This window comes from Lissotriton vulgaris, chromosome 2_2, assembly GCF_964263255.1.
Source record: "Lissotriton vulgaris chromosome 2_2, aLisVul1.2, whole genome shotgun sequence".
Taxonomy (NCBI): Eukaryota; Metazoa; Chordata; class Amphibia; order Caudata; family Salamandridae; genus Lissotriton; species Lissotriton vulgaris.
The window spans coordinates 188,806,942-188,833,550 of NC_141688.1; the positions used below are offsets into that span (position 1 = coordinate 188,806,942).

The 26,609-nt window shown below is 46.7% G+C and overlaps 1 protein-coding gene across 1 annotated transcript in view; it reads right to left on the reverse strand.

Annotated features, from left to right (window-relative positions):
* NELL1 (neural EGFL like 1) overlaps positions 1 to 26,609 on the reverse strand; it is a 3,816,074-nt gene that overhangs the window by 2,141,331 nt on the left and 1,648,134 nt on the right. The window lies entirely within an intron of this gene.

Sequence of the window (26,609 nt, forward strand, 5' to 3'; positions counted from 1 at the left end):
ACTTTCTTAGACCCCGAGCACTGCATGACTGCCAGGGCCCACTCTCTGGGAAAAGTTAAGGTGTGGAGGAGGTAGCCTAGATTCGGATTATTGCTGTGTTTCTTTTTACTACACAGCCAATGTGCCCCTCCTTCCCTCCAACATCACACCATTTGAACGAATAGCTACAATTCATTCTCCCACCCTTTAACCCTCCTACCTCCCCCATACCTCCCCTTTTCTAGATTCTCCCATACTCTAACAGGCTCACTCTGAGCCCTGCTGTAATCCCACTACCGCCTACATGAACCAGGAATACAAGCTGTGTGAATCTAGCACACCGCAGAGTTCCCTTTACCACCCATATTTCACCAGAATAAACACAGAGAAATACACATAGGAGAATAAGGCTATACAGAGACAAAGCATGAGCTAATAATAAATTATCCAAAAGGCTCTTGAAAGTTTCTTCTTATTTAATTTGTTTCCAACTCCAATCCCATGCCAACGCATTTCGCCTGTACTCGGGAGAAACACACAACGCAAAAGGGAGAATTGTTTGGTGCACAGGCAGCGGCAAAACACAAGACCTTTGGAATCGGCGAGATGAAGATGGATCGCGTTTACTCAGATACGAAAGTTGGATATTGAGAACTGATGTTTTAGCATCGTATTGCACGCCCCGCCTGATATACACAGAAATACGGATGCAATTGATTGAAATTTGTGACCTCATAACAAAAGCAAGGATACTGGAGATGATTTCCCTTCCGGAATAGGAGGTCCTAAAGCGAAACAAGTTTGAGCCCTGAGGAAGCCGATGGGTTATCAATAACCTCTGCGAAACGCCTTGGCATGGGATTGGAGTTGGAAACAAATCAAATAAGAAGAAACTTTCAAGAGCCTTTTGGATTATTTTGTGTTTTGGAGTTTAACACCTTGCGTGCTGCCCCGATTTCTCTCCGGTGCTGGACATTCCATAACTGGGTGTGGTCATGACGGAACCATTCCGTCATCAGCACAGCTCAACCGGGACTGATGACGGAATGGTTCTGTCACAAGTATCGAAGGGGATAAAGAAAAGACTGTTAATGTTGTGATAAGCGGTGTGCTACAAAACTTGTGTGATTGTCAATTGTGCCTAATCTTTTGATTACGCAGTGAGAAGTAGGCATGGGCGGAAAATCCGTTCCGCTCGCGGATTTTGCGGATTTTCGGGAAATCCGCAATCCGCGAGATTTGCGAATTTCCCGCAAAATCCGCAAATCCGCGAGCAGCGGATTTTGCTCGCACTGCTCGCACTGTTCGCGTGAGTTCGCGCCCCGCGAATAAGTGCAAAATTGCAGAAATACGATCTTAGCAAAACTGAAAGTAACTACTTACCAGGTTCAAAAGTTCAGGCTCATCATTAGTAGCCATTTCCTGGAGTGCTTCCTGAGGGGCCCCTCCAGAGTTCAGTTGCCAGTTGAAACTATTATGTGACCCTGCTCTGAACCTCAGAATAGTTACACATATGCCACAAAGGTCCTGAATTACAGCTAAGGGAGACAAGCAGGAGCCAGGCTGGAAGTTAAAATCCATTAATCAGCCCCTAATTCATTATTGTCAGTTGGGGCAGGGCAGGTGTTGTAACTAATTTTGCAACAATGAAAGCACTTAGCAAGTGCAAAAGATCACTAATCAGGGCGCACTAAGGAAGCAGGTGCCAGCTAAAAAAATATTCTGTGACACATTAATCAGCCCCAAATTAATTCAGGTCACTTGAGGCAGGGAAGGTGTGCTTTGCTTTGCCGAAAATAATGTACACTGGACAACCAGAGGGTGTGGTGATGAAACAGAGGGTGGCATGGGTGGGCCAGAGGGTGGCATGAGTAGTCAGAGAGTGGCAGTGGTGACAGAGAGTGGCAGTGATGAAGAAGAGTGTCCCAAACAGGCTGGACACGTAGAAACAACAAGTTCGCGAAACTTGCGACCCGACAGGTAAGTTCGCAATTTGCGAAAGTGTACAAAACCCTCGCGAACTGGCAGAAACACGGGCGAACACAAAAAAAAAAAAATCCGGGAATTCGCGGATTTTGCGGATTGCGAATCCGCAAATCCGCAAAATTCGCGAACGCGAGATCCGCAAAATTCGCTCATGCTTAGTGAGAAGTGGGGTGTTGTCTTCTCTTAACATCATTGTAAGCACCCAGGTACATGATATTAGGAATCAAGATAATCTAGTGTATTTCTTCATGAGCACTATAGATCTCCATTAGCAGCCAGCAAGTAAAGCATATATGGTGAGTGTGTAAGGTATCATGTGCCACTATATTGTAATGTTGCCAGTCGACGCTGGTTGCCAGTTTGCAGCCTCACTGCGACACAAACTTACTGACACATTGCACCAGGGTTGCGTCACTTTTGTGATTCACACCCTGCGCTGAGTGCTGGGGTTGAATTTAGTATCCAATGCAATCTAGGATTTGAGTTGGAAAGTATCCCATAGTAAATCAAAGTTGATCTATGAGCTAGTTTCCATCAAAGGAATGTTCCAGGCCAGGTCGCTCCCCCACCGCTCTAGCGCTCCCTGCTAGTGCTGTACCCTCTGCCTGCTGCCCCCCGCCGCTAATGGAAGTTCGAGGCCCTCCTCCACCCGCAGGCTCCCTCCTGCGCCTCATCCATGGTGGCCCAGTGGTGGGCGTAAGTATTTAGTCTGACCTTTTTCCTCCGTCTGTTTTCTTTCTCCTTGATTTCCTTTTGTATCTTGCCACCTGCTTTTCTGCCTGTACTGTATCTGTATTCGGCCTTTAGTCTTTGCTCTGTGTTTCTCTTTGCTTTGTTTTTCTCACTGCCTGTTTGTTTTCTAGTGCCCATCTCTCCCTGCCTTTTTCTCCCCCCTCCCGCCCCGCATTCCTTTCCTGCCGCTGCGTCCCCTGCGGCCCCGCCCCCATCCTCTACCATTCGCCTCCCGCCAACTGCCTCCCAGCTGCTCCTCCCTCCCTCCACCTTTCTTAATGCAGGCTGCTGTGCGGCTGCGGTGCTGGCGCGCCGGAGGCTCGCCAGAGGTAAGCCCGTCTGCGCCCGTCCGCTCCTGGACCAAGCCCAGTGCCAGCACCCCTGGCCCCGCGCACCCCACCGCACCGGACCCAAACACAGCTACGACGCCGACTCCCTCCACGCTCTCAACACCGGCCAAGACCAATAATACATCCAGGCCGCCCCGAAACGCACCCACGGACCCTTCTCCTGCTGCAAATGCGGCTTCACCTGCAACAGAACCACCAAACCATCAAGGACCAGACCCAACCACCTCGGCTGCATACTCCTCAACACCCGCTATGCAGACAAACATGCCGTAGAACTCTGGGACCTACTTGACAACACCACCCCGGACGTAGCCTTCCTGACTGAGACGTGGTGGAATGACTCCTCGGCTCCAAACATCGCCATTGCCATCCCAGACGGCTACAAGATCACCTGCAGGGACCGCGCCAACGGCATCGGAGGAGGAATTGTCATCGTCCACAAATCCACCCTCAAGGTCACCACCCACGCAGACGACACCCTCAATACTGCCGAACACCCACGTCTCCTTCAACCACACCACCGAACCCCCACTGGACAGACCACCGCTGCATTCACTTCACCTTCAAAAAACCTGCCACGCACCACCGCACAAAACAGCTACCTCGCCGCTTCTGGAGCAAAATCACCGAAGACCAGATGACCACCACCCTCTTCCTGAACCAACCCACCGAGCCCACCAACCCGGACGCCTCAGCCCACAACCTTAGACAGTGGATTGAAGACTGTGCCAACACTATCGCCCCACTGAAGAAACCCCCCAACAACCACGGCAGCAAGAGAGCCTCCTGAATCACTGATTAGCTTCTGGCCTCCAAGCGCGCATGCCGGAAACTGGAGAAGAGATGGCTCCACTCCCGCACACTGGACAACCACGCAGCCCACAAGGACTCCACCCGCAGACACCACCACCTCATCAGATCAGCCAAGCGGTACTACTTCAAAGACCGACTGGAAAACAATGCACACAACAGCAAAGAGCTCTTCCGCATCGTAAAAGAACTCTCCAACCCCAGCACCAACGCCAATGACATCCCGCCCTCACAGGAACTGTGTGACTCCCTCGCCAACTTCTACCACCGCAAGATCGCTGACATCCACGACAGCTTCAACGCCACGACCGACCGACCGACCGCACCAGACCCCACCCCTCCTGCGAACACCATCAGCACCAACCTCCTGACCTCCTGGTCCAACGTCTGCGATAACGAGACACGCAAGGTCATGAACTCCATCCACTCAGGATCTCCGACGGGCCCGTGCCCACACGACATATTGAACAAGGCAGGCGCAGCCATCGTACCCCAACTACGGAAGGTCATCAATATCTCCTTCGAAACCACAACATTCCCGGAGAGCTGGAAGCACGCCAAAATCACCGCCCTCCTCAAGAAGCCCAAGGCGGACCCGAAAGACCTCAAAAACTTCCGGCCCATCTCCCTGCTCCCGTTACCGGCGAAGGTCATCGAGAAAATCGTTAACATGCAACTGACCCGCCACCTAGAAGACAAAAACATCCTGGACCCATCCCAATCCAGATTCAGACGAAACCACAGCACCGAAACAGCCCTCATCGCCACCACAGACGAAATCAGGCGCCAATAAGACAACGGCAAAACATCAGCCCTCATCCTCCTGGACGTATTGGCCGCCTTTGACACGGTCTGCCATCGCACACTAAAGACTCGCCTCCATGAAGCCGGCATCTAAGAGAAGGCCCGCGACTGGACCACGTCCTTCCTCTCCGGCAGATCCCAGAGCGTCCGCCTCCCGCCTTTACGATCCGAAGCCACCAACATCATCTGCGGCGTCCCCCAGGGCTCCTCCCTCAGCCCGACGCTGTTCAACAGCTACATGGCCCCCCTCGCACAAGTGGCCCGCCACCACAACCTCAACATCATCTCCTAGGCCGACGATACTCAGCTCATCCTCTCTCTCACCAAGGACCCACGCACCACCAAAACCAACATCCATGACAGAATGAAGGCCATCGCCGTCTGGATGAGGAGCAGCCATCTGAAACTGAACTCGGACAAGACGGAGGTCCTCATATTCAGGCCCAACCACTCAGCCTGAGATGACTCCTGGTGGCCTACCACTCTGGGGAGGTATACACCTGTTACAACGCATTTGTTACAACGCAGTACTGTTACAACGCGACTTTTACAACGCATACCATTACAACGCATTGCGCTGGGGGGCGCTCTAGGATAGGGAATAAGTATAATTTACTATCCAACACCTTCCCTAGGGTCCATGGGGACTGGAGTTAGAATAGTAAATTATACTTATCACTATCCAGCACCTCAAAGCGCTATGCGTTGTAATGGTATGCGTTGTAATGGTCGCGTTGTAACAGTAGGTAGTTGTAATGGTATGCATTGTAACATGGTACATCCCTCTGGGGATAGCACCGACACCCATTGACCACGCACGCAACCTGGCATTCATCCTCGACTCAACCCTCTCCATGTCCAAACAGCTCAACGCTGTCTCCTCCTCCTGCTCCAACACCCTCCGCACTCTTCGCAGGATCTACAAATGGATCCCGGCCAAAACAAAAAGAACGGTGACACAGTCCCTCGTCAGCAGCAGACTGGACTACGGCAATGCACTCTACGCCGGAATCCCAGCCAAACACCTACGACGACTCCAGCGCATCCAAAATGCCTCCGCCCGACTGATCGTCAATGCACCCCGCCGCTGCCACATCACCCCCCACCTGAGGAACCTACACTGGCTCCCTGTCGACAAGAGGAACACCTTCAAACTCCTCACCCACGCACACAAAGCACTCCACAACGCTGGACCAGCCTACCTGAATAGCAGAGTCAATTTCCACACCCCCACCCGCCAGCTCTGCTCCGCCAACCTCGCCCTCGCCATCATCCCCCGCATCTAAAGACCTACCTCCGGCTGCAGATCCTTCTACTACCTCGCTGCCAAGACCTGGAACACCCTTCCTACCCACCTACGCCAGACCGAAGACCTACTAGCCTTCAGAAAACTCCTCAAGACCTGGCTCTTCGAACAGTAGCGTCGCCCCCCCCCCTCAGCGCCTTGAGACCCTCATTGGTAAGTAGCGCGCTTTGCAAATCCCCTGATTGATTGATTGATTGATTGATTGACTCCATGGGTGGTGCATAGGAATTGCCATGCAACCAGTCATGTATTTTGATTCAAATCCCTATTTACAAACATTCGTTGGCTGAGATTTGTACCAAAACCTTATTCCGCCTCGAGGCAGGCGTAACGAAGGAAAATGTATTCAGTTCTACTTATTTTTCCAACTTTACATGTGTGCTGCACTGTACAGCACCCAACCAATGTAGTAGTTTGTATACCTGTAAAAAACCATTACTTTAGAGAATGCACACACGTTTGCCCTACGGTGCACGGCTGTGTGCATCGGCGCATGGCTGCCTCAAATGCGTCAGCATTGGAGGAGAGATAAATGTGTTTTATCTTAATATATATGGAGTATTTCTCTCTCTCTCTCTCTCTCTTTTAAACAAGTTGCTGTTGTGGCTTACGTCAAATATTAGTACATCTGTGCCAGAGTGTAACATATAACAGAAGGTGCTTTGAGGCACTTTCGGATGTATAGTAATAGAAATACCAGCCAGATCAACACAGAGCTCTGGGGCGCACTCGATCTAGCTCAACAGCAGCATTATCAGCATTGTGATGTTTAAACGTGTGATTATAATTGCGCTGTTATGTCACACTGATGGCGCAAGGAGGAAACTCCATTGCTCTGGGCAGATTTACAAGGCGCGCAGATGGGCTCAGAAAGAGGCATGTTCCCCTTTCAATCAACCCAACAACGTAGGAAGCTCCGCATTTCCAAAGTGCGCCGAAAGCAGCGCAGACTTGGATAGTAATCTTAGGCACAGATTTACTAACACTTTGCAAAGAGTGTGCGTCACAGAATCTGTGAAGTGCAAAACTATACATATGCGTTGAAGCACACCCTTCCACTTTGACATTTTAGCATGGAAGCAGGGGTGTCCCACGGGCCCCAGCAGCCCCTGTGGTGCAGGAGGAGCCCCGTCCCTTCAGGGGGCCCCAAACCCTTCAGAGGGGGCCCATTCTGCCAAAGAACCATAAACATACCCTAGATCTGCAAGGCTCACTTGCCCCTCTTCACAGTCTGCTGGGGGTCTCCAGCATTTTACCTTAGGCCACTCAGTGGAAATTACTTCTTAATGGGAATAACAACACTTTAGAGGTTACCTAAGGTCACAGGGTATTAAAAACCACTTGGGCAAAAAATCCAGTAATTTATATTTGTCAGTAGCACTAAACGTCAAGCGGTTCAGGAGCCTGTTCATTATTATTTTTCCTTTACCTCCCACTGCAGCAAAAACCATTAAATTGGGTCAGCCTTGAATTTGTACATGCCTTCTGGTGGCTGCTGATAGCTATATTTAAACTGGAGTTTATTAAAATTACAACCCACACTGCAGTGAGGTAACTAACTAGTCCATAATGCTCAGCAGCAGGCAACACACTTTCCCCTGCTAAGCAAATATGTCAACCGCAGCCCTGCAAATTGAGAACCTTGTCCAACACCACGGTCCCCAGTTACAAGCAAGTAATCCTTCATTTATTAGAGGAACATGGCTGAATGTGTGTAGCCTTTGCACGTAATGGCTGGAGGCATAGAAATTCCTCAATGTACCGCATACCCTTCATTGTGGGCTGCCATGACCAAGCAAGAAATATTTAGTTGAAACTACTAATTGATCAAAACTTGTCATCCTTGGCATGGTTTCCCCTGACTTTTTGCCTCAACCTAAAGGCATGTTTGACTTGGTGCTGAATTTCTTTTTGCTGGCTTAGATGCTTTGGGCACTTTGCCACTGCAGATTAGTGTCAAGGTGCAAGTGCTCCCTGTGTAAATTGTGATTATGATTGGTTACCCATGAATGGCCTATTTGATTTACTGGCAAGTCACTAGTAAAGTGCACTAGGTGTGCCTGTTAATCAAATGCTACTAGTGGGCCTGTAGCAGTGATTGTGCCACCCATACAAGCAGCCTTTCGAATGTGTCCCAGACCGTCCATTGCAGTCTTTGTGCACACAGGGCCTCATTTATGAGGCCTTGCGTCAGTTTCACCTGTGTCAGGTATAATGTATGCAGGGGGGGGGCGATACCCCGCAAACAGCCTAGTATATGTGACGCAGTGAAATCTACGAGATTTCACTACGTCACTTCTAGGACGCCGTTGCATCAAAATCTTGCGCCTGCCTCACAGCAGGCGTAAGACTGACGCAGGCCCTTTCACATGGGCTTGCCTTATCTGAAAGGACGCATTGCTGCAGTTGCGTCACTTTTGGGACACACTCCAGCAATGCATCACTTTTGCGCCTACAGATACGTCAGAAATACTGACATATCTGTAACTCCTTACGACATGATTCATCAGGTATGTCGCAAGGAGTGCGCACTGAGAAGTGACGCATCGCTGCTTTCACGCAGCGATGCATCATTACTCACAAATGAGGCCCACAGTTTTTAACTGCCATATCGACCTTGTAAGTCCACCCACTTGCCATGCCCTAACCTGCCCTCTTCTTACCTGTAAGCCACCCTTCAGGTAGGCCCAATGTACCGCCATGGGCAAGGCACAGTGTCTGCTAAAGGTAGGACATGTACTAGTGTGTTTTACATGTACTGATAGTGAAATACTGTGTATTTTGTTTTTCACTATTACAAGGACTAGCTCTTCCATAGGCTAACATTGGAGAAAACTTGTAACATTTTACACAGTTAACTTTCAATTGGGAACATCTAGAGATTTTGGAGTATAGGCTCTCTAAACTCAGAATTTAACAACACACATTTTAGATGAGATGGTTTTTTAAATTGTGCGTTTGAATATGGCACCATTTAGAAAATGTGCATTTTCTAATTTAACCATCCTGTGTTCTACTGCCTGTTTGTGTATTCACTGTCTGGTTTTGGAGGGACAGGAGCTGGGGATGTGCCTTCACTCTAGACAATCACAAGGGGGTTTGAGGTTTGTCCTGCCTTTCCAGGGTGACTCATAGACAGGCTGAATAGACCTTGCTGCATTTAGAGTTGGGGGAGGAGTTTTCACTTGTTCCTGAATAGGTGGTGTCTGCTCTGCACAATGCTACCTCCAACTCCTGTAGTGAAGCTGGACCAGGGAGGACCGAACAGTTTTTTTTTACAGAGCACAGAACTACAAAGAGAAATTTGCATGAGTATTGTACCTGAAACCCCAGAGTGTTAGATCACTTCTGGAACTAAGAAGACCGTGCCAAGAAGAAGAGCTGAAGAGCTGCCAGGAGAAGTACTGCCCCTTTGCTTTGTGTTGCTCTGTTTGGTTGGCTTGCAGTTTCTGCTTCTGTCTGTGAGCCAATAAAAGGACTGGTACTTTTGTCTTGCTGTGGAATCCTGCTTAAGATTCTCCAAGGGCTTAAATTAGAGTGGGCCTCCTGTTCTGAAGTCTCAGGGACACAAATACTTCACCAACAACTTGATAAACAGCACCTGGAATCCTCTGCTGGACTCCTGATTTCCAAATGGTGCCAATTCTAGTTCCTGGACCTTTGGAATCATGTGGTAAATGTTGGTAGTGCTGCAACCCAAGAAAAACAACACCAACGTTGTCAGCGGCGCCGCTAGTGATGCTGCAACCTGCACTGAGGCTACCAGTTGTGAAGTGTACAATGCCCAGCCTGCACCACAGCTCTGACACCAGCCGACGCCCACCGATGCCTGCAAGTAAATAACGTCCCCGACGTCAGCACTCACAATGATGTCCGTCGCCACCAGGGCAGACATCTTGTCATCGGGGAGCTGACAACACAACGTGGTTGACTTCCCGACATGACACTGCTGAACAGAACCGACATATCACCAACGCCTCACTGCAGACATCACCTCACCTCCCCTGCCAGCCCGGACTCAACTCCTGGCCTCCTTGCAGACTCGAACAAGGGGGTTAGCAGGTGTTATCTAAAGTGTGTTACTCCCTTATCCTGAAGAAAAGGAAGGGTCGCTACTTAGACATGGTGCATACCTCTGCTAACTAGAGCCCCCCATTTCTAATAATTAGTAAATATGCCCACTATAATTAAGCCTCGAAGACGGGTAAGATTAGACTTAGCATTATTTGTCTTGGTATAAGAACTTTATTCAACTTTTCAGTTTGGAAAACTTAGAGTAAGCTAGTGCTTATCAAATACCATTTTTTTAGATGCGGCAACCAGCCCCCTTAGCTAATCTCCAGCCACTCTGACCTTGGTACTTCTGTGCATAAAAAGCCACGTCACTGCCAGTAGAAATGGTTCTTTAGCAGCACTTTCCAACACATGCTCAGGGGACCTGCAACCATGCCAGATTTTCATCACATCCTGAGATGAAGCATCAGTGAACATGCAATCTAAAGTAGAAATATATAACATTGTCTGTTTTAATGCTGAAAATATATCATGGATTCAACCTTCCTAGACGTGCATTGGACACCACAGCTCTATATAAAAAGTTTCCAAGGTCGGGCTTTCTCTCACAGCGCTTAGAGACCGGTAGGTAATTACGGGCTCTAGAAATACCAATTAACAATAACAATCCCATACCCGCAGCCATCTCAGTGGGTGCTGTAAATAATACATGAAACTCTGGCGAGCACCCCCAATAGCTGGCATCTGGATCATGTTTACAAACTATGGCTGTTTGTGCAGTTGAAAACAAGGTAAGAAAAACGCAGTACTTATGGCTGCCCATGCACCACTCTATCTTTCCATTGAACATAAAGATAGGGCAATCAATACCCCTGAACTGTCCCTTTAACAGTGTGACACTGCTTAGAGCTACAGGGCCAAATTGAAAGATGGGGCAGGAAGCATTTACAGAGGAGACTTGCAGCATAGTAAGAACACAAATTCGTTGTTTGCATGAAAATTGTTTAGTTTATTTCGTGTTAAGAAAACGTGTAGTATTATAATGTCACTGTTCTATAATATCTTTTGAGAATGGTCCCTAACTATTTTATGTTATTTTTATATTGTGACGTGTTATAGTCTTCAGGGAGGATAGGTAGGAGTATAAATAGTCCCTATCTGAGAAAATACCAGCAAAGTAATTGAAGGTGTTGATCATCCTCTTTATAAAAAAATAAACAAATAAAGCAAAAGTTCTTGTTTTTTCTTGCATATTTAACATTTTAAGATAGAACACTTCGGGCCCCAATTAACAGCAATTTTAGTGTCTCGAAGAGCATGTTAGATGTTTGTGTCTTTACTAAAGCATTTGCTTTTAAATCTCTCGCTAGCCGCTGCCTCTTCACTACGGCATTATAACCCATGCCAGAGGGCCATACCGGTTGTTAATGCCCTATCCCAAAGATCGAGGCCGAGGTTTAGGCAAGGGTCACTAACAGGGGAGGGAGTAATTATCAAAAATTACCACATTCCGAGAAGGAAGATTGTTCTGAATTAAACAGGAAGAAATAGAACGACTAACACTAGAATGCTGAGGCAGGAGGGGTGCACAAGGCCGTCTACGTCATTTCCTTCAATACTCAACATCCCAAGGGCACCGCTGCGTGAAAACAGCGATGCGTCACTTTTCATTGCGCCCTCCTTGCGACACCAATGATGCGTCATATTTACATTATGACGCATCATGTCGCAAGGAGTTACAGATACGTCAGTATTTCTGACGTATCTGTAAGCGCAAAAGTGACGCATTGCTGGAGTGTGTCACAAAAGTGACGCAACTCCAGAAATGCATCCTTTCACATGGGGCATGCGTCAGTCTTACGCCTGCTGTGAGGCAGGCGCAAGATTTTGACGCAATGGCATCCTAGAAGTATATACATAACACCTGAGCACACAACATCATTATTTTTATAATCCGATGTATTTATGTTGCTCTTCAAACAATATCGCAGTGTCTCTACACCCTGTAGTCCAAAATCCGTATTTCTCCGAAAGAAAATGCAATGGTCCAATCACAATCTTCAGTCAGATGTATGCCTTTAATTTTCAGATCAATAGAGAATCGTAGATTCTATGTTATATTTATGGTAGTCTACCAGAAATATAACATAGAATCTACGAACTGGGGGGTCGCTGTACCTGAATTTGAGTGATGGACTCAAGGCGTCTGGATTTATCATGATCCGATCGTAAAACACCCTGGTTTAAACAAATCGGACCGGTAGTAGTGCCTGGATGAAAACGACAAAGAACCTTACAGCTCTGGGACATAACTACCTATTGAGGAATGCCAAATAGGCACTACTAATCTCAACTGAACCGAGATCACATTCGCAGACATCTGGGCCAACACTAATTGAAAGACAGCCGTTTTTTTTTCCTCGAGTCACAAGATTCGGGTTTTCAAGATACCAAATAAAGCCTTGAAAAAGCCCTCTGGGCGAAACACGCATCGGCTGCTGTGGTGCTATTTATTATTGATCTGAAAATTAAAGGCATACATCTAACTGAAGATTGTGATTGGACCATTGCATTTTCTTTTGGAGAAATACGGATTTTGGACTACAGGGTGTAGAGACACTGCGATATTGTTTGAAGAGCAACATAAATACATCGGATTATAGAAAAAATGATGTTGTGTGCTCAGGTGTTATGTACATAATTGTGTGACCTGGGTTCATTTGAATCCGTGGACAGATTGACACCTTGGTGGGTAGGTTTCACACACCTTGTAAAGCACCTTGGCCTGAGTTGTGTATAATAATAATTAGTATTCTTTTTTGAAATAAGGACAGCTATCAGATGTGCGGATCGTAATAGGCAAACCCATAACCTTGTGTGGCATCCTAGAAGTGACGCAGTGAAATCTCATAGATTTCACTGCGTCACTTCTACGACCCTTTCTTGCGTCAATACGCCCCCTTGCATACATTACACCTGGGGCAGGTATAATGTGGCGCAGGGGTTTACAAAGTGACGCATCTACCTAGATGCATCAATTTGTAAATATGGCGCAACAAGGCGCATTTTTTACGCCACTGGTGCGTCCCAAAAAGTGACGCACCGGCGGCATAAAAGCTATACAAGGGCTCATAAATGAGGCCCCAAGTTTCTAGTGTCAAACTTTGGGTAATGTAATGCCTGACTGTCATCAAATCCACATGGGAAAAATGACAGACAATGGGTCTGATTCACAAAAGACCTCCCCCCGCGCTTGTGCGGAATGCCCCGCGGTCATGGCGGGGGCTCGTGCTTGTGGCGGGACCGCTGATCTGCGGTTTCTCATTGCGGAGGCCCGTTGTGAATAGGGCCCAGTATACCTATATGGCAAATGGTATCAATAATGTTGAATGGTTATGACAAACATTTCCTATATCGCTATTTCTGCACTTGATAGTGGGGCCAGTTACCTGCCAGCAGTTGCGCCGTGAGGAAAACGGCACTGGGCACCCTGCTAACGCCGGGAGGGGAATGGCCAACGGGATCTTCTTTCTGGGACCGGACCACATCTCCCAGAAGCCCCAGCCCAGGCGCCCGCTAACAGCGTCATCAGGCGGCGCCAGGGCTTGACATAAGACCAGCCAGTGCCCCGCAGCGCGGGACGCGCTTTCCTATATCGCTATTTCTGCACTTGATAGTGGGGCCAGTTACCTGCCAGCAGTTGCGCCGTGAGGGAAACGGCACTTGGCACCCTGCTAACGCCGTGAGGGGAACGGCCAACGGGATCTTCTTTCTGGGACCGGACCACATCTCCTAGAAGCCCCAGCCCAGGCGCCCGCTAACAGCGTCATCAGGCGGCACCAGGGCTTGACAAAAGACCAGCCAGTGCCCCGCAGCGCGGGACACGCGCGGGCGATCGCCAGGCTAAGCCCGGGCAAAGGGCGGGCCCTCTGTGGCCCTCAGAGGCCTGAGGAGCCTGGCCTGGGCCACACACCCTGCTTGTTTTTACCAACTCGTTGATGACTGGACGCCTGTGTGGACTTCAGAACTGTAAGCCATCGCCCTCAACTTATATCTACACCCAAAATCAATAGGGGTGTATATTGATTGTTTCTGTTATTGTCGCTTAACTTCTATTCACGAGGGCCTGTTAATATACTGTTGACATTTCTAACCGCTATATTGGTGATTAGTAGTAAGGCCTGTTATGAATTGTCGAGAGACTAGGAGTATGGCCGCTGGGGGGGCAAAAAAGTTGACTGGCACCCTTGATGACTTCATTGTTCGTACTAATGCCCTAATTGATGAAGGGATTGTTTTAATGGACAGAAGGGTGTCCCAAGATTTAGCTATGGCTAAGAGATCCTCCTTAGGCCTTATTGCTCAGGCACGTACGCCTAACACCGTGACCTGCTCAAACACCCTCGCCAGAGTAGATAGTACTGGGGATCATGATGTACCAAGTTCCCAACAGGGTCTGGAGGCCTCCCCTAACCTCAATTTGTTGGCAGAGGGAGGTATGGTTAGTGATGTGACAGAGAACCTACCCATGGCCAGCATTATAAATCAAAGGGGGTTGAAAGAGGGGGCTATCCCTAAACAAAAGGCCAATAAATCTACCACTCACAAAGGGAAGAAAACACAAACTACCCATAACCGGGTTATAACCAGCCCTGACCCGGCGATTGTGAGTGGTGACTTGGCACCTTGTGATAATGATACCGGGGGGCCACATCCGTTGAATGTTGGCCTACCACTAAGCCTCCCAGAAGATACTATTGTAGACAGTAGTTTGGAGGAAATTTTGGAACTAAGTGGTGAAGAAAATGATTTAGCCAAAACTAATCAGGATGGAAGTGGGTTAAGTATGACAAACAATAATGTTTTTGAAATGTTAAAGTCCCTCCTCGAACCAATAGAGGTTAGGTTACGCTGTCTAGAGACAGTATTGAAAAATATCCATAAGGACATAAGCGCCCCTAGTTTTTGTCTGAACAACAAGGCATCCCATGTGGCGACCAAAGCAAACAAGCTACCTTTGGCTGATAAAGGTGCCACCGTGGCTAAAAATATTGTGCCAAAGAACCCTAGCATCATCTCAACCCCAGGAGGCGTAAAAGCGAAGACCCCCGACCCTAAACAAACACAGAATCCAGCCAAGCCCAAGACAACTCATGTAACATAAATGACAAAAAAGAGTTACAATTTAGTTAAAGAATCAAAAATCTTCAGTTTACTTCTAAAGTAACATTTAAAGACCCTACACCTTTGACTCCTAACCTGGACTCGGCCCCAAAAGATAAGGCAGAGGCCCGAAGAAACATCCATCTCCCTCCTGATGCCTGTCCTTATGTAGTAATTTTGACTGGGGTCACGGAAATTTTGCCATCTGAAGTAGAATCCTTCCAGGCCTTGAAAAATAAAGTGTGCCACTGGCTATCAAAAAATCATCCCCTACCACCGAATATCCCAAGTAACATCTTAATGGTGGAGACAACCCCATGGGTAGGCGGGAATAGAAAAAACTTGCAAGGGGATTGTATCGTGGTAACTTTTGAGAACCCAAAGGTGGTAGAACATATCTGTATAGGTACCTCTCGCTATCAAGCAAGTACTGTCACTGCCAGGCCTCTCTCTTATTTCTACCTACCTGTAAACCAAGTGGACAAACAATGGGGCTGGTTAAGGGGCCCACATGAACAAAAAGCTAGATAGAGGTTCAATTTTCCATGGGAGGTGCAAACTCATGGGTGTGACGAGGGCAGCGATGATGGCTGGAATCAGGTCAGGAGAAGAAGAGGTAGACCTTTTCAAGGAGGGTTCGCCACAGGGCTACAGAATGGCTACCCACTCTATCACCATCAGACCGCCAATGGGTATGAAAATTACTTTAACATCCCAATGGCTAATCGCTATGAGTGTCTGCCAAACATGGACTGGGTTGATTGACAAAAACAGGGCTCACTATCCAGTCAGATGCAAAATATCCCCCCTATTCAATTACTAAATGAAAATAGTATCCAGGTTGTGCAGGAGTTAAACACCGACCTAACTTTAATTACTGATCAGGGTAATGAAGGCGGGGCCTCACTGTGCGATAAAACGGATAAAGTATCGGGAAGGGGGGAGATAATCTTGGCGACATGGAATATTGCTGGTCTTAAGAGCAAAGTGGATGACCCCTTCTGGAGGGATTTCATAGACACCATGGATATAATAGCCATACAGGAGACATGGGATACTCAAAACATACTCACAGTCGATGGTTTTACCACTTTCTTCCTACCAGCTATCAGCTCAACACGGGGCGGGCTAGAGGGGGATTGGTTACTCTGATATCCGCTAAAATCCCTGGCACATACACTGAAATAGTTACTGATTGTCCCTATTGTCTCGCGGTTCAAATTAACTACAGGGGTTTCCATAATATGCTGATAGTGAACTTCTATAATTCCTTTGACAGGGACCATCCAGTTAGTAACCTGATGATGTTAAATTCTTTTTTGTCCAACTTTAAAGAATCTATAGACCATGATTGTACTATCATATTAATGGGGGACTTTAATGTCCATGGCTGTCAGGACAAATGTCCTTCTAACGATCTATTTGGTCCTCCGGATGAGGGAAATATTCATTTTGAACACTCAGATCAGGGCATTCTCCTGGAATCCTTGCTGGCCGAAAATGGGTTAATGCTACCCCCTGGGTGCGACGAGGATATTCCCACATTTACTGGACATGGCAGCGGGTCCGTAATTGATTATATTTTTTTAAGCAGTAGCTGTGGTAGCCATGTTACTAGTTATTCAGTCGTGCAATCCCATTTTAGCGACCATAACCTAGTTATATTAAAAGTTAAGAATGTAATTTCTACCAGGGAAAGTGGATCGAATTTGGTTGACAAATGCGATATGCAGCCGACCGACCAAGCACGTAGAATCAAGTGGTGTAAAATAATTCCAGAGGAGTTCCTTTGTAATCTCTGTAATAGTAGCCGGGAGGAACTAAAGCTCTGCATGGACGATCTGGCGGGGGACAGTGAAGTTGTGGAGGCGTATAGAAAGATCTGCTTCGACATTCTCTCCAACCTGACACGCCATGGTAAAAGCAAAGCACAAGGGAAGGAGGGCTGGTTCGATAAGAATTGCTCTGCTGCCAATCATAAACTTAAAGTAGCACTTAAATCCAAACCAGTAGATAGACTGCTCGTGGCTACTCTGAGGAAAGAATATAAGACAGTCGTTGAAAGTAGGCGACGTGCGATTAGAGAGGACGCTTGGGCTGATTTGACATCAATTGATGTGTTGAAATGTAGCGCAAAGTTTTGGGCCGTGGTCAACCAACCTTATTTTGCTGATCTTGGTAATAATGAACTGGATTGTGGAATCCAAGAAGATAAATGGTACTCGCACTTTAAGTCTGTCTATGAACAGGAGAGTTTGGGGGCAGAGGGCCCGACCACCTTTTCCCAATTGCCTTATACCCTAATTGTGGATGAGGATGAGGTGGCTGTGGCCATTGGTAAAATGACTAGTAACAAGTCTCCCGGGCCGGATGGCGTTCCCTCCGACCTTTTTAAAGTTGATATTGTATTTTGGTCCAAAATCTTAGCAATGTTTTTAATAGAATTTCAAAAGTAAGAATTCCAGAGACATGGACTCAGTCGGTGATTGTCCCTATTTACAAAAAAGGGGACAGGGGTGATCCTGGAAATTACCGCCCTATATCTCTCATCGATTCCGCAGTTAAGATCCTAGGGAGAGTGGTCCTATGCAGACTCACCGAATAGTTAGAGGAGACCATTACCCTTTCCCCTCTACAGTACGGTTTTAGAAAGGGCCGTAGTACCATTGATCAAAGCCTGAATTTACAACTGCTTATTGGGAAGTACACAATAGCGAAGCAAGGATCTCTGTATATTGCCTTTATGGATCTGTCCTCGGCATTTGATCGAGTAAACAGATCCAAGTTGTGAGGCCAGCTCCTTAGCATTGGAATAGATCCAAACATTGTGTATTTCTTAGCAGACCTTCATAGGGACCTTACAGCCACGGTACGATATGATAGAAAAAGGAACTGTACGGGTAAAATCAGCATCACCAATGATGTAAGGCAGGGATGCATTCTTGCTCCCCTGCTTTTCACACTATATATAAACGACTTGGGTGGAGCTTTGGGTGCAGCGTGTAAGGACAGGGCAGGGAAGTACTCATTGCCCGCATTATTATATGAGGACGATGCTGCTCTCTTAGCTAGAACTGCAGGGGGTCTCCAAAGTCTGTTGAATTCTTTTTATGATAAATCTTGATTTAAGTGTTAATTATGGTAAATCCCATGTTATGGTGGTGGGCCAGAAAGGGAAGGCCAAAAAAAATGTAATGACTCTGCATTGTAATGGACACAAGCTGACAAAAGTCTCTAGATTCCCCTACCTGGGGGTCGTCTTTGACGATTGTTCCACTTGGCACCCCCAAATGTTGGAGAAAAAAAAGGTCCTGGCTCGCTCTATTTCGGCGCTGCTGGGCTTCTCACGTAAACTAGGGGTGAAACCCCTTGAGGCGGTTCTTAAGGTATACGCTGCTAAATGTATTGCCATCGCCATGTATGGTGCAGATTTGTGGGGCTTTAGGCCAGTTAAATTGCTACAGGTAACAGAAGACAACTTCCTTAAAATGATTCTTTCTCTCCCAAGATCCACGGGCAGCTTCATAGTCCACTAGGAATGCGGCGTGGATTATTTGGAGGATCGAATCGCTATGGCCCCCCTCTTAAAATGGATATCAGTCTGGCTTAACCTGGAGCTTGAAGTGAATCACGAAATTTTGAAGGATTGCCTAATGCTAGATCACTGGGACAAGATCCCCTGGTTAAAATACGTACAACAAACATGTGTAAAGATGGGTCGGCCTGAATTGTTTAACAAACCATCTAAACTGGTGAAAGGTGATTTGAAGTGGGTTAGAAACACTTTTTGGCTGAACAGAGGGATGGATAGAGAAGGCATGGAGCTGTTAAAGCCTTCTGTTAGGACTCAACAACTGATTGTTCCCCTGGTCACGATTTGGAACTCTACCTAAAGGTTGTCAACAACTCAAACCACAGGTATCTTCTAACCAAGTTCCGACTGAATAAAATCCATCTATTAATTTTAGGCCGCCCTGGATGGACCAAGCAACTGGATCTAGATTTGTGCAAATGTGACGGTTGTTTAATTATGGCTACTATTCACTTTTTGTTTTTTGTGATCACTTTAAGGACATTAGGAAAAAGTTTATCATACCCTTGTTAAAGGGGAAAGGGTTTAGGCAAGTTAAGCCAGCTTTACTGCATCTTCAACTATTAGCAGATATATGGGAAATCTACAATATAGCTAAATTCTTAACCATAGCGGTGAGACTTAGTAAAAAGATCAACTCGTCCTAGATGATTTAATGTAAATATTGACTATTGTAACTTGAATCAAGTTTTAATCTAAATCTTTTATATTGCTCTTTTATTTATAGAATGTTGTACATATCGCCGTTTTTAAACTTTGGCATCATGTGTTGCATATTTTAACGGGTACTCCCTTCTTTTTCATATATTGGATTTTTATGTTGTTATGCTGCCTGGTGACCTGCGGACCAATTTTTATATGTTCTGTACTTTTATGGTTTTTGTAATTGAACCGAATAAAGTCTTTCTTGAACTTGAACTTGACAAACATCCTGGTCCTATGGGAAAAACACTGAACAGTTCCTTACATAAAATGTATTGTGACCTTTTATATATTTGCTTGTCAATAACAGATATATTTTTTTCAGTAACATCAAATAAATGGGAATTAAGCTTGAGTTGTGTATGATTTGCTGAAAATCCAAGATGTTCAACATCCCCATTATTCACTGTCATCAGTCTACCATGTTATGCTATATATAGCACACCCAAATCATCGGCCCCTGCTTTCAACAGCCACGTGGGCATAGAGGAGTCATAGCAGGCCATGCACCACATGGACTAACCTTCTCCAGCTCTCTGCCCTGCCTCCCAGTGCTTTTGTGCATTTATATTTTTGTGCATCATATACAGTTTGCAGAATGTAGTTTTACTCTTGATTATACATGTATACACCTATATTATGCTGTAATCTTTGAAACAAACTTCCTATGACACCTGGAACTATGTTTTCTTGACTCTTGTTATCTAGGCCTTACTTTGGGCCTGACAGCCATCTTTTTCATTATGTAACACACATTAGCAGTCCACTAGATACATTTCTTATCAGAATCACTACCCAAACTGAGGTTCCCTCACCCATCTACTGGCGTATGGCTCAGCCCATACTACTCAGGGTGACCATCCAGTCCCACCTTCCTGCCCTTTTGGATCTCTTTTGGGCCCGGAAACTCTGTAACTAGAGGCCCTTGCCCCTAAACCACTGTTTTCTATTTCCCGGCATGGATTTAAAAAAATGTCATACTTCTCGGGGCGTCCTCTAGAGATATGCACTAGTTCCTGTGCTTTCATGCACCAATTGAGATTTAATTCCCACTCCCACAGCGTTGGCAGGACCAGACTTCCCCATCACCTGGCTAGATCTCTCCGTGCCACCTCGAAGGCCACATTGCAGAAAAGTATGGCACATTTCTCTACGGTCTACTCCCCCCCATATACTCAATGTCATCAGTTGTTGGTATAAGCTAACAATGGTTTCCATCACCTCTGATATCCTTGACCCACCCGGCGCCAGTATTTTTGAACAAGTGGTTTATTTCCACAGTGTGTGGAATAGCGTCTCTGGTCACCCGCACCCTGTAAGACAGAGGTATGAGTCACATCGCCCCAGTTTGTATAGGCATTCCCTTGTAAGGTAAATCCTATGGAGGAGCTCTTATTTGAACCAAACAAAACCTAGCCTTTCTCACCACCTCATATAATATCAAATGGCCTTGCCCTAGGTGCCATTCTCCAAGATTCCCAGATCTCGTTCCCAACGGTCCCTGAGAGAGGTCAGGTCTGGGAGATTGTGCTCCAATAAAATAGTATATCTCAAGGAAATAGCATGTCCATGCAAGGGGGCCAAAAGCACCCTACATTCCAGCTGGGATTCTTCCAACTGGTCGTTCAATAGGGGGCCACATCTCTTAAATATGTGTTGCATCTGGAGGTACTTGAGGTATTGGCTGTTTGATATCTCATATTCTGTTTGTAGTTCCTCGAACGTGATCAGCCTGCCCTCTCGCCACACAACGCCCACCTTCGAGATTCCCATGTTGTCCTATTTTCTATAACCCTCTATATTCCTAAGTTTCTTCAGTGCATTCGCCTCTAACAAAGGGGTCGGCAGCATGATCCATCCCCTCCAGCCAGGGAGACTCTCCATTCCTCATCAACTCCTGAGTACCTGTGTCTTTGGTGTTGGTAGCCCCCACATCCCCTTGCCCCCATAAACGTAGCGCATGTGTCCCAGTGGACCCATTGCACTACTGTCTGCCGTTAGGGAAGGCTTTACCTGTTCTGAAAACATCCACTGCTATGGTTGTGCCTGGATTGGTACCTCTGGAATGCCACCCTCAGAGGCAGGGCTAAATACCATCTTGCACCCCTTAGAACCACTCTCAATGCAGCAGCCAGAGAAGTCACAGAAACATAAAAATATGACCACATAACACCGCCCTGAAAGAAGTGAAGTGGCTCCCGATTGAAGCTCGCTGTTGCTTCAGAACTGCTTACTTACTCACCAAGCCTTTCACACTGTGACACCAGCTTACCTAGCTTCAAAACTAAAAAGGGCAGGTCAGGGGAGAAACCTAAGAAGCTCAAATACCCTGCTTCTCATTCCATCGATAGCCCACAAACAAAAAACACAGGCACACTCTTACTCGAGCCAGTGCTGCCCAAAAATCTGTAACTCCATCCTAGTTCAGAATGAACCTTTCCTTCTTAAGCTTCAAGAGGCAACTACAGGATCTCATCTAAAGCCGGCAACTCAACTAGCACGTCATCTATCATCCGACTTGACAGGCTCTCAACCCCCAGTCCTCGCTATACCTTGATATGTGCTTGTAATTTTTCCTCCCTCGTGCTTGACCCACTGGTGTGATTTGATGTGACTCAGCAGATCTCTGTATACTTGTTATCTCTGATATGAACATTTACAGTTGCAAAGTGCTCTCATGCTTTCGAGTCTAGCTAGCATTAAATAAAACTGTTAAATACATAGTATAGTTGTAAATGTAGAAATGCAATGCAACTATGCCAGGATTTTATGGTTAATGTCTTCAGAGCTATCCTAGGGGCTTCCCTATCCCAGAGCAGAATTCTTGTAACCCCATCCACCTTGGTAAATACTCTACCCAGTACAGCATAGGGAATGTTTTGAAGAGCATATAAGAACTTCAGGAGTTAAATCATTTTAAAACAACACTGACCAACCACGGATGAATAGCGGGAGGTGTTGCCAGTGGCCAACATCCTGTTTAAACTTCTCTAGCACACTACCCAGAACGGTCTGTAATAAAATGCTTACAGTTTGAGGTGATAAAGATCCCTAAGTACCTAAATCTATTCAGTTCCCATCTCTCCGTCAGGGGGAATACTACGGATATCCCCCAATTAATACGCAAACCAGTATATTCCCCATACACCTGTAGGATTTCCAGCACCCATCGTAACGAATGAGTGTACCCCAAAAGGTACAGTAAAATGTCATCTGTGTAGAGAGATATCCCGTTCTCCCATCCTGAGTCACAACGCAGGATTCTAATCTGGGTATCTCTCCAGATCCAATTCTTCAGTGATTTGAAAGCCACCATGAACAGTAGTGTTGACAGAAAACACTCCTGTCTAGTGCCTCTCCTAATATATCTCCTGACAGCTTTCCATTTATTTTCACTTGGGCCATGGGATCTTGTTATAACAGTTAGACCCACCCCAAGTAGAAACTCTGAGTCTCAACTTCTCTACGACCACCTACTGGTATAGCCATTTCAAGGAATCGAATGCCTTTTGGCATTGAGTGTCAATATTACCACCGACTCCCTGATCTGAAAACTGTGCACCAGACACCCAAACCCCCACCAGAGATTATGCTGCGTCACCCTGTGGGGGAAAAAGCCTGATTGATCTACCTATACCGGGGTGTCCACTACCTACTGAAGCCAATCCACAAGTACCTACGCTAATACCTTCACCTCCACATCGATCTAGGATATTGGACGGTAGGACGCGCAGTCCTCCCTTGGTTTCCTATCCTTATAGATGGGAACTATCAGTGGGTGCCGTAGGTCTTCCGGGAATGATCCCTTCTTCTTGGTGTCCTGTTATTGATCCCCCAACTAGGGTATCACCTGATCCGTAAGGAGGCCGAAGATTTGCCACTCCTGCCCCCAAACTATGGGACTCCTTCCCGTAGGAAATTCGGTCCTGCACAGATCTCCTGCAATTTAGGAAATCCCTGAACACCTGACAAACCTAGATCTTATGTCCCTATTTTTGAAGCCTTTTAGCGCCATGAAGCCACCCGGCGTACGTGCGCTCTCTAAATTTTTATTAACATAAACATTAACCTTAACTTGAAAAACTCAGTGGGGAGCCATTGGGGCCTAAGGCCGAGCCTTTCTTCATAAGGGCCTCAGCTATCTCAGAGTCTGAGATATCCTCATCTAGGGATGCCTGATCCTCCTCCTTTAGTGTCAGCTCTGTGAGGTCTTGGGCAAATGCCGAAAGATTGTCCATATGCCCTGGGGCCTGTGAAATGTACACCTCAATCTTATGGACAGCCATCACTCCAGCGACTTCCTCTGGGGTCTCCGCCAGGGACCTATCTTCACACTCCAGACCCCTGATCCACCTCTGCCCCTCCTCCCGCTATTCCAGCCAGGCTAATAACTTCCCAGCCTTACCTCCAAACTCATATATACGTGCCTCTTTAGCCTAGCCTTAGTAGACACTTTTCAGTGGCTCCCAAATATAAAACATTTTCATAGCCCAGGTTGGAGGTTAGCAATGCATGGACTAGGGATTTTTTTTAGCAGATATGGGGAGCACGTCTAGAGTCTTCCGTAATATGGGTAGGACTCCGTAGCATTTCCCTGCTGCCTTTTTGGTCTGAGCCTCAAGGAAAGATTAGAATCTTACCACACCTCCAAGTTCTTAACCTGAATACTTGGGGAGGAGGTGGGGGGCTAGCGATTGTGGCCACCACACCGATGACCAGATGGAGGAGGATTTCCCTACCACTAGAATTTCAGTCTTACTGCCATTTAACTTTAAGCAGTTATTGGTCATCCATTAGGATACATCTGGAAGACCAGAGGCGAAATTTGTGGCCGAAGTCGAGGGGGATTGCAACAGTGAAAGCACCAATTGTGTGTCATCCGCATTTGACAGGATAGTGATGTTATACTTTTCCGCCACCTTTGCCAATGGAGCCGGCGGGGCTGAGGAATTTTCCTCCAGAGGTGGCCTTTTAGGTTCTATTTCTATTGGGCTGTAGGTAACTGTATTGGTTGCGATGGAGAAGCAATCTGCGAAGAGGAGAAGCTCACAGTCCCCTGATTCAGAAAAAGAGAGTGATTATCATCATGATCTGCCAGTAAGGGTTTCTGATAGTGCCCCGGATGGGGTTTCAGTGTCTGTGTCTGCCTTGGAAGTACAGGCAATGATTGATGCTGCAGTTGCAAAAGCCATGTCTTCCAAACATAAGGCTAAGCGTACTGCTGGATAAAGATGAGGATACTGAATAATCTGATGTCTCTAAGCCAAAGAGACATGTGGTACCCGGTGGAAAGTTCATATCCAGAGGGAACTGGTGGACATTCCGTTGCATACCAGAGACAATCTGGGCATGGTGCCACCTCTGGTGGAGGGGGATACTGAGGAACGTTCACTGCAATCTCTAAGCGTTCTTTGCCATTGCACTCCAAAATTAAGGCGTTGAATTTAAGGTCCTAGGAAGAGCCTGGACATACCCGTTTTCTACAAAAATCCTAAACCTTGGTGGAAGTGGACACGCTGTTGCCACATTCCGTCATGGTTGAATCCATCCTGACCGCTGCTGTCTTTAAATCCAGATGACTGTTATCCCTTGTATCGTGTGAACCACAAAGTGGATGGTGGACTTTAGAAGTCTTTCACTGCCTCTAATTTGGTGCTCAGGGCAGTATTGTGTAAGGCACTGACAGGTCAGTCCCTGGTGAAGGATATTGAGGATCTGGCAGAAGGCATGCAGGAGGGTTCAAATGTGACCATTGTCCTCATACATATGAAACATCAGGCGATGTATGTAACTGATGTATTGGAAGATGTAATCAAGGTGGCGTCTGTGGCATCCTCATCAACTATCAAGGCGAAAGGTTTCTTGGCTTGTATCTGAACTTTGCTGCATTTCCCATCGCTGCGACATTGCTTGTCGTGGAAGCTCAACGCAACTTAAGGTACATTGACGCAGAGTGTTGCATCTAATAACTGAACTGAACTAAGCTTAAATCAACCATCTTAAAGTAATCATAGTGTGTATTTTCGTTGTTTATTGTCTTGTGGTAAATCTATATGAAGTCTACTTATTTACAAAAAATATGTGTGGTGTCCATTTGTAGTGTTGTCACTGGGTTACTGTATGTGGTCACAACAACTTACAACGCCTCTGTAGTAAAGCCTGTCTGCTCGTACCAAGCTACCAAGGGGGTTAACGGGGGCTATTTTAGGAGTGTACCCCCTTACCCTGACTAGAGGAGAGGGTCTCTATTAGTCACAAGTACCTACCTGTGCCAACTAGATAACCCCAAATCTAACGGTAAGTAAATAAATAAAACAATTTACCTTGCGTGCGCTGCATCGCCGAGTTGGCGATGCAGCGCACACATGGTAAATAGTTTTATTTATATATTTACTATGTTTATTCCATTCCGCCGTATGTCGGAGTTCACTACCCCCACTCCACCCTGCCCCTCCCCCGTTCCACCGGCTACCAGCACTCCCACAGCGAGCTGCGACTTCATAGGTGCAGTTTCCACTGAGCATACTCATCGGATCAATAGGATGTATCCTTTGCAAGATATACACATATCTCTGCAACTGATGCATTGAGTGACTGACAATAGACACTGTGGTGTTCAAGCTGCCTATATTAAAGGATCCTTCTCTCTCAAACCTAGCACAATTTAGCAATCTCTCACGTTATCTTTGTTGCTCTCCTCCGCCAACTGTCTGTCCCTCTCCTCCCTGTCTCATGCTCTTTCCTGCTCTCTCCTCTATTACTCCCTCTATTAACCCTTTCTCTCCCTTCAACCCTTCACTCTCATTCGTGCTTTCTCTGAAAAATTCAGACCAGCAGAGTTACTCTCGGTCACAACGAGTTCTCGGTTCGCTCAGGGCCTGTTTCACACTGAGTAGCATCTTCACACCTGTGCCCTGCATGGGGTGCAGTCTCTCGCTCGCTACTTATTACGGGGCTTTCTCGCAGCATTTCCTGCCAGGGAAGGTACGCTAGCCCCTTTCTACCAGGCGTCTACCACATTTCTATATCTGTCCTCCCCCTTGAATGGTCTTCCAACACGAATTAAAAGTCTTTTTTCCAAAAGGGACTATGTTTTTAAAAATAGTCAAACAAAGGCAGGAGTAAGGCTGTGTGTTGTAAGCAGCGGCAGTTTCCAGTGAGTAAACCCATG